Source organism: Theropithecus gelada, chromosome 5 (genome assembly GCF_003255815.1).
Source record: "Theropithecus gelada isolate Dixy chromosome 5, Tgel_1.0, whole genome shotgun sequence".
Taxonomy (NCBI): domain Eukaryota; kingdom Metazoa; phylum Chordata; class Mammalia; order Primates; family Cercopithecidae; genus Theropithecus; species Theropithecus gelada.
In genome coordinates, this window is record NC_037672.1 from 28,952,922 (window position 1) to 28,963,832 (window position 10,911).

Genomic DNA, 10,911 nt, shown 5'->3' on the forward strand with positions numbered 1-10,911 from the left:
TGCACTATGGCTGTCAGTCCACTGAATGGGCTGGGAGGTATCTGGGATTTGGTGTGTGTTATTGGAAGATAGCTCTGATGGGTCATGGATAGGTTAGAGCCAATCCAGTTCAGGCCCTGTCTCAGACGTGTATCTTATGTGAACTCAAAAAATAAAACACACTTCTATCTCCATCTCACCCCCATCCCTGATTATATTCAGGGAAAGACTGCCCCAGGAATGGCCAGCCAGGCCTACAGCAGATTAGATCTTTCCCCAGTACTGCTCAGTGTGTGGAATTTCAGTCACCACTTCAGATTCAATTCCATAGTGATCTTGTCCTCTGAGGATTTTAAAGAAGTTATTTTCACAGATAATGGCCTTCAGCCCCATCCATGTCCCTGTAAAGAACATTATCTTGTTCACTTTTATGGCCATATGGTATTCCATGGTGTATATGTACCACATTTTCTTTATCCAGTCTATCGTTGATAGACATATAAGTGGAAGTTAAATGATGAGAACACATGGACACATAGAGGGGAAAACACCCACGGGGGACTGTTGCGGGGAGGAGAGTGGGAGAAGGGAGGAGATCAGGAAAAATAACTAATGGGTACTAGGCTTAATATCTGAGTGTTGAAATAATCGGCACAACAAAACCCCATGACACAAGTGTACCTACGTAACAAACCTGCACATGTATCCCTGAACTTAAAATGAAACTTAAAAAATAAGGAAGCCATTATTACCCAGTCCCTGTTCCAGGATTTGCAACCAGTCAGTAGGACATGCTGTCCTCCACCTTGCAGCCCAGGATGCAGATGGCATGGCCTCCATCATCTTGGTGTTCTTTGAACTTGTACAGCAGGAAATCCGAATACACAGAGAAGGCTTCCTCCACTGGGTCATTTTTGCAGATCTTGGTCATGATGTCCTTTGTGCTGTTGGAGATACGGTAAGAACTGCATCCATAGTGCTTGCCCTCTTTGTAGATCTGGCCAGGTTTGCAGGTCTTGCTGCACTTGGGGGAGTCTCCTTTCCCCACATATGGAGCCATGGATGTGGTGCTCACAGGGAGGGAGGGATGGGAAAAGTCTGCAACCTACATGAGAGTCATAGACACCACCAGAAACCAGGCCTTTTCTTGTCCAGGAGTTCCAAGCTTCATTGGTATAACCACCAGTGCAGCCGTACCCACACAAACAGGTGAGCTTGTCCTCCATGGACACCTCCGTATGACTCCCTCCCCTGCCCCCTGTTGGGGTGGATGCAGATCCAGTCAGAGATGACTTCCAAAGCTCCCAAAGCCCAGCAAAAGCCATAGGAGGAGCCCTGGTCTCTGATCTCTCCGATGTCAGTCTGGTCACTGTTCCTGTGGATCAAAGCTTTCAGGCAGATTTATGTCCTAGAAAACTTAACTCTCTGGGGCAGCTTGGATCTGCCCAGGAAGGTACCGCATGGCCTCCTCAGGTAGCTCATTCCATTTTGCGGAAGTTGTGCCTGGCCTGCTACGTGGTGTTTGGTTTGTTGTTATAGTTGACTAGCTGTTCGGACAAGGGATGGAAATAGGGTCTGCTTCCTGCACTGGCCAGCACCAGCAGGCAGCAGAGGGAGGTCAAGAGCCACCTTAAGTCTGAAGATGGATCCTGGATCAACCTTTCTGAGTTCACAGATTCATCAAGATGAATGTACCTCAGCTACATTCTCCTCTGACAGGAGGTACTGTGGGATCAGTTTTTCCAGCACACCAAAAGGTGCTAGGTCTTCCTTTGAACCCAACAGCGTTTGCTTTTTAGTGGGTGTGGGGGTCTCTGTTAGGTCAGGTAGAGGAATGTGGGGCGTGGGCTATAATCCTTCTCCTGGCACAAGCCTGTTAACTTCCTCAGTCAGTGCAGAAGTCCAGGTGCAGGGCGTGTCCTCCTTCTCCATATGCCCCAACTGATCGTCCATTCTCTACTCTTGCATTTTTAATTTATTTCTCAGCCAGTTTATTATGGGTTCATAGAAATGCTACTAATTTTTGTACATTGATTTTGTATCCTGTAATTTTAATGCATTTATTAACCAGATCTAATAGTTTTTTGGTGGAATTTTTATTTTTTTCTAGATGGAGGATCATATCATCAGCAAAGAGGGACAATTTGACTTCGTCTTTTCCAATTTGGATGCCGTGTGTGTGTGTGTGTGTGTGTGTGTCTATTTTCCTCCTGCCTGGTTGCTCTGGCTAGGACTTCCACTCTTATGTTGAATAGGAGTGATGAAAGCAGGCATTCTTGTCTTATTTCATCTCTTTGAGAAAAGGCTTTCAGCTTTCACCCATTCAGTTTGATGTCAGCTGTGGTTTTGTCATACACAGTCTTTATTGGATTGAGGTATGTACCTTTAATACCTAGTTTGTTGAGGATTTTTATCATAAAAAGAGGGTGGACTTTATCAAGTGCTTTCTCTGCATCTATTGAGATTATTATATGTCTTTTGTTCTTCATTCTGTTAATGTGACATATCACATTTATTGATTGAGGTAAGTTGAATCATCTTTGCCTCCCTGGGATAAATCCCACATTACGATGGTATATTATTGTTTTCATGTACTATTGGATTCTGTTTCCTAGTATTTTGTTGAACATTTTTGCATCTAAGTTTTTCAGGATATTTTCTTGCCTGTAGGGTTTTTTTTCTTTATTTTTATTGTGTCCTTGTCTGGCTTTAGTATTTAGTATTGGGGCAATGTTTGCTTCACAGGATGAGTTAGGAAGAATTCACTCATCTTCAATTTCCTGGAATAGTTTGAGGGTAATTGGTGTTACTTCTTTTTTGAAACTTTGTTTATGTAGACTTGTTCACAATTCACAATAGTCTTTGATTCACTTTTATATTTCTGTGTTATCAGTTGTAACGTCTTCTTTTACATTTTGCTTTTATTTATTTAGGCCTTCTCTCTTCTTTTTTCTTGGTTAATCTAGCAACTGGTTTATCGATTTTTCTTTATATTTTCAAAAGAAACAATTTTTCATTTTATGAAATCTTTGTATTTTAGTCACTATTTTGTTTAGTTTCACTCTGATTTTTGTTATATTTTTTGTACTAAGTGTGGCTTTGATTTGTTCTTGCTTCTCTAGTTTCTTGAGGTACATTGTTAGATTGCTTATTTCAAATGTTTCTATTTTTTGGTGTAGGCATGTATTGCTATAAACTTCCTTCTTAGCCCTGTTTTTGCTGCATTTTATAGGTTTTGTATTTTGTGTTTTGATTTTCATTTGTTTCAAGACTTTTTTTTTTCATATTTTTCTTAATTTCTTCTTTGATCAAATTGCCATTCAGGAGCACGTTGTTTAATTTCCATGCATTTGTACAATTTCCCAAGTTATTTTTATTGATTTATAGTTTTATTCCATTGTAGTTTGAGAAGACACTTGATACGATTTCAATTTTTAAAAATAAGAATTAAAAACGAAGAACTATTTTGTGTCCTAACATATGATCTATCTTGGAGAGTGCTCTGTGTGCTGATGATAAGAATGTGTATTCTGTAGCTATTGAATAAAATGTTCTGTAAACGTCTTTTAGGTTCATTTGGTTTAGTGTGTAGTGTAATTCTGAAATTTCTTTGTTAATTTTCTCTCTAGATTATCTGTCTAATGCTGAAAATGGGGTGTTGAAGTCCCCAACTATTATTGTATTGGAATCAATGACTCCCTTTAGATCTAATAATGTTTCCTTTATTTATCTGGGTGCTCCTTTGCTGGGTGCATAGATTTCCAGAATGGTCATAGCCTCTTGCTGAATTGATCCTTTTATCATCACATAGTATCATCTTTTTTGTCTCATTTTACTGTTTTTGATGTCAAGTTTGTTTTATTTGATGTAAGTGTATCTACTCTGGCTCACTTTGCGTTTCCATTAACATGGAATTTTTTAAACATCCCTTTATTTTTAGTTTGTGTATCTTTAAAAGTGATATGAGTTTCTTATAGGCAGCATATAATCCTGTCATTGATATGGTGTGACTCTGTGTCCCCACCCAAATTTCATCTTGAATTTTAATCCCCACATGTCAAGGGAGGAGCCTGGTGGGAGGTGATTAAATGATGGAGGCAGTTTTCCGCATGCTGTTCTCATGATAGTGAGTGAGTTCTCACAAGATCTGATGGTTTTATGTGTTGGGCAGTCCCTCCTTCACATGCTCTCTCTCTCGCACTGCCTTGTGAAGAAGGTGCCTGCTTCCCCTTCCGCTATGATTCTAAGTTTCCTGAGGCTTTTCCAGCCATGCAGGATTCTTTCCTTTATAAATTACCCAGTCTCAAGGAAGTTCTATACAGCAGTGTGAAAATGGACAAATACAGTCATTTTTATCCATTCAGTCAGTCTATATCTGTTAATCAGAAGTTTCATTCATTTATATTCAAGATTGTTGTTAATATGTGATTGGCATTGGGTGCCAGGGTAGTGTATTTCTGACATTGTATTAATTAATTTCTGCTTGTTTTGTATATATTTTTTCTTCTCTTTCTCTCTTATTGTTTAGCATTGTGGTTTAGTGGTTTTCTGTAGTGGCAATATTTGAGTCTTTTCTCTTATTTGTGTTTTCTCTACCAGTTGATTTACATTTGTGTGTGTTTTCATGATGATAGGTGTCAATCTTTCATTTCCAGATATAGTACTCCATTAAGCACTTGTAGTGCTGATGTAATGGTGATGAATTCTCTGCACTTTTGCTTTTACAGGAATGATGTTATTTCTCCTTCATTTATGAAGGATAACTTTGCTAGGTATAGTATCCTTGGCTGACAGTTTTGTTTTGTTTCTTATATAACTTATATCATCTCATTCTCTCCTAGCCTGTAAAATTTCTGCTGAGAAATCTGCTATTAGTCTGATGGGGGGTTTCTTCATAAGTGACTAGATGCTTTCCTCCTGTTTGTAGAATTCTCTCTTTGTCTTTCATGTTTGACAGTTTGACTATAATGTGCAATGGAGAAGACCTTTATGAATTTTGTCTATTTGGCTATCATTTAGCCTACTATATCTGAATGTCTAATTATCTTGCTAGACCTGGGAGGTTTTTATCTATTATTTCATTAACTTGGTTTTCTAACCCTTTTGTTTATTCTTCACCTGCTGGGACACTGAATATTTGAATATTTTGCTGCTTTATGGTGTCCTACATGTAAATACTCTTTGCTCATTCTTTTTTATTCTTTTATCTTTACTTTCACCTGAGTGGGTTGTTTCAAAAGAACTGTTTTCACATTCTCTATGATTATTTATTCTGCTTAGTCTATTGTTGATGCTTTTGAATGCATTTTTGTATTTTGTTTAATGAATTTTCCAGTTCCATATTCTTAAAAGATATCTATCTCTTTGGTAAATATCTTATTCATATCCTGATTTTTTTTTAGTTTATTTATATTGTTTTTCAGCATTCGTTTGTATCTCACTCTGCTTCTTTAACACCAATATTTCTGATTCTTTTTCCAGGATTTTACACATTTCTTTTGGATTGGGATATGTTGGTGGAGAATTATTGTGTTCCTCTAGAAATGACATACTTCCTTGTTTTTTCGTCTTTCATGTTCTTCACATTGATATCTGTGCATCCGGTTTATCAGTCTTTTTTTCCAATATTTTTTTCTGAATTGGCTTTTGTATGGGAGGACATTTTCCTGAAGATGAGTCTATGGTGTTGGTTGAGTAGAACATGTTGGCTTTGATTATGGGTGTACTTTGTAGTGCAGTCTCTATATGATTTATTTGGCTGTAAACAGCATCATATGATGTCTTTGTGAGTTACTTGGTGGCTTAGGGTTGGTTGGTTGTTAGTAGAGGCTATGGTGAAGTTGCTGGGAACTAGGATGCCAGGTGGGCCAGTTTTGGGACCCCAGTGGTGGCAGCCATGTGTGTGCCTGTCATTGGGTGTCAGGATGGTGTATGCTGGCACTTGTGTTAGCAGGTCCAGAGAGGCCAATTCTAGGGCACCAAGGTGGCTTGCTCAATTGCCAGAAATAACAGTGGTGGGCCAAGCACGTGAAAGGGTTCTTGGGTCCCTGGGAAGCAGGTGTGGTGTGGGCAATGGCAACAGCAGTACTGGGACAACCCTCTGGGACCCAAATTGTCCATGCTGGTGTTGGACAGGCTGGGAGGGCCAGTCCTTAGACCTACTGGTGGTCCATGCAGGTGAGTACCAGATGTGGTGATAGCAACTATTTGGGTAAACCCAACTCTAGTCACTGGAAGGAGTATTCAGGTGCCAAGAGTGGACTAGGCTGGTTGTCTCTAGGCCCCCAGATGTCTTTCTCAGGTATTGTGAGGGAGGAGCTAGACAGCTAGACTGGGTGGATCTCTCCTTACCCATTCCTCCCCACTTCCTAGTGGTGTATGCAGGAGCTGGCTGTGGTAGGCAGGGCAGAGAAATCTCCAGGCCCTTTGGCAGAATGCTCAGATGTGGGCAGCAGTAGCAACACTGAAACTCTGCCACTGGGAAATGCAGGATTGCTTTAAGCAGAAGCAGCTATAGGCATTGGTTTGGTGTGGGGGAAGGGCATATTCTTTGCTTATACTTGAGCTCTCAGTAGACCACAGGGGTGGCAGAACCTGTAGGCAGTAGAATTTGTCCTAGGGCATATGAAAATCTTTGGCTGCCTCTCTGTTGGGAGAGGCAGGGTTGCTGCCAGTGGTTCCCACCTCACCCCTTGCAGTTGCAGCTGTGGGCAGGAAATGTCAGTGAGGCTCCAGAAATGTGAAGTTCAGAGACTCTTGGGCCCCAGGGTAGGATGCAGTCTGATGGTGACTGAGCTCTCAAGATGGCATCATGCTGTAGTTTCTTTTTTTTTCTTTTTCTTTTTTTTTTTTTTTTTTTGAGACAGAGTCTTGCTCTGTCACCCAGACTGGAGTACAGTGGCACCATCTTAAATCACTGCAACCGCTGCCTTCCGGGTTCAAGCAATTCTCCTGCCTCAGCCTCCTGAGTAGCTGGGATTACAGGTGCACACTGCTGTGCTCACCTAACTTTGTATTGTTTTTGGTAGAGACGGGGTTTCACCATGCTGAACAGGCTGGTCTTGAGCTCCTGACCTTGTGATCTGCCTGCCTCAACTTCCCAAAGTTCTAGGATTATAGTCATGAGCCACCATGCCCAGCTCATGCTGTAGCTTCTTAAGGCTCAGGGGTTTGTTGGACCTGTTGTGAGCTCTCTCTGGGGCAACGTCATTTATGGTCTCCAGGCAACTCCCTGTGTTAATCTCAGGTCTCCTGAGGGTACAGGACCTCTCTCATGACTAGAATTGCAGGAGTCCACAGTGAGAATTTGGACCATGGGGGCCTCTCCCTTACCATTTTTCTGCATTCTCTAATGCAGAGAACCTCTGAACCTGGAGAAGCTAAATTCTCCAGGTTCTCAGCCAATGCCGGCCTTGCAGGGTGCCTTGCTTCCCACTCCTTCTTTGCTTTTGGTGTTTCCTGTCACTTTTATGTTAAATTCTAACGTTCTATGATAAATGATCTATTCAAAGTATAATTATCTACTCATTATTTTGGTTCTTTGCAGAAGAAGCGAGTACCAGATACAGTTAGTCAGTCACCTTGAGGCTCTCTCATCTAGGAAACATAGTTAATAATGGTAAATCAAACAAAAAGAAGAAAAATCTAAATAACACAAAAGAGGACACTAGAGTAAAGGGGAAAATACCAAATCATCATCATCATCATGAAACAAAGCAAAACAATCACAAAACTACTTAGAATAGAAATAAGATGGTCAACATTTATCACTTATCAAAATAAATGATAATATACATATGTGTGAAAGGTAAAAAGAATCATCAGAGTTAAAGAATAAACCAAATATATACACTATTTCAAGACAGATATAAAAACCTAGAAGCACGGAAAGGTTGACTTTTTTTAAAAAAAGGAAAAAAAAAATGCCACCTGTCTCGGTCTTTGCAGACATGTTCCATGCTAGAGAACTTCTTTAATAAGTAATAGGACATTTTCTGAAACTTTGGAGCAGCTAATAAGAAAAGCTTAAGGTCTTCTCAGGTCTTTTCTGAACATTTGTCTTGTCTGGACATACATGTGGCTTTTCTAATACCTTGTACATATGGTTGCTTTTAATTATCTCGGAACTCCCAAAGAGCCCCATTGGTGCCACTCACTCCTTGTGACTTTAGATGGTCTAATGTATATCTCCACCAACTATATCTTTTCTCGCATATCTGTGGATCTTCTTTTCCCTGAAGTTTTTATGAACAAATCCCATTGCATTCAACCACTTTCTGCTACCTGACCTCTGAGAGAGGCAAAACATACACCAGTCCTTTAAGCATCACCAAGACAAATGAGAACTTTGCCAATCATGTCCCCTGTGCTGCCTCCAGTTCAAGGATGGGAACTAGCAACTGGGCTTCTGTGTCTTTCAGACAAAGACCATGCTGTATAAAGGAAGGGGCAGGGCAAAAATGAGTGAAAATACCATACATTTTCCTCCTATTTTCAATGTGGCTTTCTCTTGATTGGCCATTCCCTTGGTTGCTGTGTATCTCTGACTGTTTTCCAGAGCTCTCACTAGGTGGCTTTGCTATGGATCTTGTACTGTCTTCCAGAGCTCCCGTAAGGGAGCTCCCACAAGCCAGCTGGCTCATCTATTAGCCAGCTTTTGCTTGCTGTTTGATTTCCCTGTTGAGGGGAAAGGGCTTGGAGCTTTCTAGTTTGCCATTTTTAATCTGGTCCTCTAACATGTAAGTTTTATAAGCGAAGGGAATTGGATTGTTTTATCTCCACTGTACACTCAGTCCCCAGAGTAATGTCTGTAAATAGTGGACATGATATAACTATTAATTGAGCACATTCTCAACTTTCTGCCTTGTATCTAATCATAACTTCAACTTATTTTATTTGCTTTTCAATAATTTAATAAACAATTTAAAAAACAACTAATCTACTCTGTCAGTTAGTCCTATGAATCAGGAATTATATATATTTCGATATTGATGGTATTAAGAGAAATATTGTAAGAAGAAAGTACCACAGAGATAAGCATGGATTGTGCCTTAAAGAATTATATGTAGCATAAAATTGGTTATATTTTGTTCTGTAAGAGGTGGAAAGCTATTAAACGTTTTTAACCAAAATAATGACATGCTCACACTGCTGGTAGTTGTTGATTGGCATTGCCAGGAAAGTATTAAAAATATCAATTTACTCAGAATTTCTGCAGGTATAATATATATGTTACCCATATATCCAGGGAATCTAATAATAAATTTACTTTAGAAAAACATGTTTCTGCAAGAAGAATTTTAGCTGTACAAAACAGGAGGATTTGAGCTTAATTACAATATTCTTCCAAAGATTCAGAAAAAAGAAATAAACTTGATACTCATCTGTTAACTCTGGCTTTCTTATTATTAATATCTGCATGGACTATTTTGCCTAATCTTTTACTTGTAACTTATCTGAGTCTTGTATTTAAATTATTTGTATTCCTTCAAATATTTCTGGGCTTTGTTCTGGAATGGAGTTGAGTTACTTAAAAGCAATTTGAACCTTTCAAGGCGTATTTTTTAAATAATTTCAACTTTTATTGTAGGTTCAGTGGGTACATGTGCAGATTTGTTACATGGGTATATTGTGTGATGCTGAGCTTTGGGGCATGAATCTAGTCACATAGATGGTGGGCATAGTGCCTAATAGACAGTTTTTCAGCTCATGTCCTCCTCCTTTCCTCCCCGCTCTAGTAGTCTGTAGCATCTACTGTTCCCATATTTATGTTTATGTGTACTCAATGTTTAGTTCTCACTTATAAGTGAGAACATAGAGTATTTGGTTTTCCTTTTCTACCTTATTCCATTTAAAATTATGGCCTCCAGCTGCATCCATGTTGCTATGAAGGACGTGAATTTGCAAAGGACATGAACAGACACTTCTCAAAAGAAGACATACAAGCAGCCAACAAATATGTGAAAAAAAAAATGCTCATTATCACTAATCATTGGAGACATGCAAAATCAAAACCACAATACGATACCATCTTGTACCAGTCAAGACACATTTTTAACCTTGTTTACGGGAGTTCAGGATAGCTTTTCATCTAGGACTCACATGGCCCCATGAGAGAGTCTTTAATATTTTGTAGACTCAACCTTGTGTATTAAGAGCTCTTTTCATTTTGGCTGGTGGGAATGTGAATGATCTTTGACCCTGTATAATTTACAGAGATTATTCTACTTGATATTATATAAATTCCAGGGATTTTTCTATGTCTGGTAGTGTTTTCCTGAACTCAGTACTCAGCTGTAGACTTCGGGGAAACACTGCATGTCTCCACAGTTCTCTCTCTTCCTCCCTCTGTCTGGTCTCTGGCCCGTGAATTCTAGCCCTCTTGATTTCCCTGAACTCTGAAGTTCCTCAACCAAGAAATACAGCCAGCCTCTATTTGAGTTTCTTGTGCTTTTTTCCTAGAAACTGCCTTTGGTCAGTAAGATGGAGCGATCATATGGTTCCACTTGTGTGTAATTTTTCTCTCAGTTCTCAGTGCCATGCCTTGCATGTGATCCAAAATCTAAGAACATTGACTTCAGGTATTTTATCTATTTTTTTTTTTTTAATTCGTTAAGGTAGAAGAGTGAACTTGGTCCCTGACACTTTATCATGATAAGAGGTGGCGGCCGGGCGCGGTGGCTCAAGCCTGTAATCCCAGCACTTTGGGAGGCCGAGACGGGCGGATCACAAGGTCAGGAGATCGAGACCATCCTGGCTAACACGGCGAAACCCCGTCTCTACTAAAAACACAAAAAATTAGCCGGGCGAGGTGGCGGCGCCTGTGGTCCCAGCTACTCGGGAGGCTGAGGCAGGAGAATGGCGGGAACCCGGGAGGCAGAGCTTGCAGTGAGCTGAGATCTGGCCACTGCACTCCAGCCTGGGCGACAGAGC

At 40.1% G+C, this 10,911-nt stretch overlaps 1 pseudogene; it reads right to left on the reverse strand.

Moving 5' to 3' along the window:
* Positions 1–243: 243 nt before the first annotated feature.
* On the reverse strand, positions 244–8,621 carry LOC112624291 (annotated as a pseudogene).
* Between the last annotated feature and the right edge of the window lie 2,290 nt (positions 8,622–10,911).